Source organism: Lygodium microphyllum, chromosome 16, assembly GCF_053477565.2.
Source record: "Lygodium microphyllum isolate KBCC chromosome 16, Lygodium_microphyllum_v1.1.10, whole genome shotgun sequence".
In the NCBI taxonomy this organism is placed as follows: domain Eukaryota; kingdom Viridiplantae; phylum Streptophyta; class Polypodiopsida; order Schizaeales; family Lygodiaceae; genus Lygodium; species Lygodium microphyllum.
The window spans coordinates 128,469,810-128,471,892 of record NC_141150.1 but is presented as its reverse complement, the minus strand read 5'-3'; positions in this window follow the sequence as shown (position 1 = coordinate 128,471,892).

The following is a 2,083-nucleotide window of genomic DNA, read 5'->3' as shown; positions in this document are numbered from 1 at the left end:
GGGATTGGACACTGGAGAATTGGACTGAAAATCTAACATGAGAAAAACTAACAAATTTAGCGCTAGATGAAGCAAAACACCTCTCGCAACAGGAAAAGGCTCCGAAAGCTTTGCAGGCACAATTGACCTTGATCGAGCTGAATAATGTAGCACAAACCCTAGAGACCAGTGAGGAGCGGCCAGTGGATTGAGCCTAAAGCCCTATTTAGCCAAGAACATAGACCGGAGTGTGGAAGCTGCATTTATTATCTCATGTTCACACCCACATTGTTTTCAACACATGAAGTGCACTTGAAAAAATTAAAAGCCTAATTTTGCACAGTGCACAGAAAAGAGAACCATGCACGCACTGAGTAAACGTAAATGGAGGATTGTTTGTAAATAAGAAGAAATATAGTCAGAACTAATAAACAGAATGAACCCACCAATAGAAGACAACCCTCAAACCTAGACGAATGATCAAGAGCCCAATTAGTAGGACCAAGTGAAAGATGCAACACAAAAAGCCAAACACATAGAAGGATTGATACCATTGGGAGTGTGACACCACCCAACTTGATCAACCTCATTGACAACTTGGTGGTGCAAGATATTGCAAATATGGCAGAAACCAGTACAACCCGCAAAAACGAAGAGCTCGACCTAGTTGACAAGCAGTAGATGGTGAATGAATACGACATGCAAACCAGGCTGGACCACCATGGAAAACCTCAAAAGACATCATAGTGGACCTCAAGGAGGAAAGAAAGTTGGCGCGGAAAGCTTTGCAAAGCATAGCGGCATACAACCAGCAACAGCACAAGGCAGACTAAGAGATTGCGGTAGGGCATAGAAATGCCAGAAGTCCAGCGTGCTAGCCCTAGCAAATAGAAATCGAACAGGACCGAATGCAAAGAGGGAAAGAGCACTAGAGACTAATTTAATGTTGAGCGAGCTTCTCATGAAGCAACTAATAGACAACACGTCGGCAAAACAAAGCACAACGGAACTAGCAACATCATTGTTTGTAGGATTAGGAGTTATCCAAGGCTCCAAGAGCCAATTGAAAATCCCTGCAGTTGCAAAACACTTAGAAAAATATTGGCCGAGCAACGACCCATATAGTTTCGTAGAGGAGTTTGGGTTTGTGAGGCTAACAACCTCATTGATCTTGCTTAGTGCTTGCAAGATTTTGGCCTATGCTTGGGCCATAAGGGTAGGATGTGGTACACAAGCTTAGACGTTGCGGAGCACAATAATTTCAATAACCTCAAGAGTCTCTACATTAAGAGATTCTCAGAGGCTAGGTACTCAGATAATCTTATAGTTCGGCTGATGAATGTTAAGCAAAGGGACTAGATTACTCATGTATGGAGTCTCTATAAGAGAATTCCATACTCATAGCCATACAATCAACCTTTAGGGAATAGGCCTCTGAATTTCTTAGGGAGAGGAGCCCCATTGGCCCTTCTGCCACCTAATGATGCAAATACAGTCATCCCTAGGATGGAAATCCCACAAGCATACCTAGGTCACTTGGACCTTACATAACCTATCCACCGAGCGATGCTCTAGTCCACTATGTGGAGGAGCCAAACGATGAGGACCCTTATGTAAAACCTTATGTCTTGTATGACGAAGAAGGAAATCCAATTCTCATGGACTATCGACTAGTGCCGGTGATGGCGTTAGGAAGAGGGAGAGGTAGAGGATTAGGAGGAAAGATCCAAGAGCCGATTTCTTTTTGGACTTGTGGTCACCTAGAATGCATCTCTTCACTGCCCCGAGAGGGAGCAAGCCAATCGAGATAAGACTGATCTCAGGTGCGCTGAGTGTAGAATCACCCACCTCTTTGCTAGTTTCCCTAGGCAAAAACCATCCTCTAGTTTGGCAATTGTACCATCAGTTCCATTGGGGTTGTTCGTTGTCGAAACACTCGACGGGGAGTCCACGCCCATCTGGCTGCATGTTATGACCCGCACGCAAATGAAGCAGGATCATTGGTGGGGCCTAGTAACCTGGACGCAACCTCAATCAGAAAAAAAAGTCATAGGTGAAGAAAGAAGAAGAGCAAAGCAAAGGTTGTGCTGAAAACTAAGAGCGG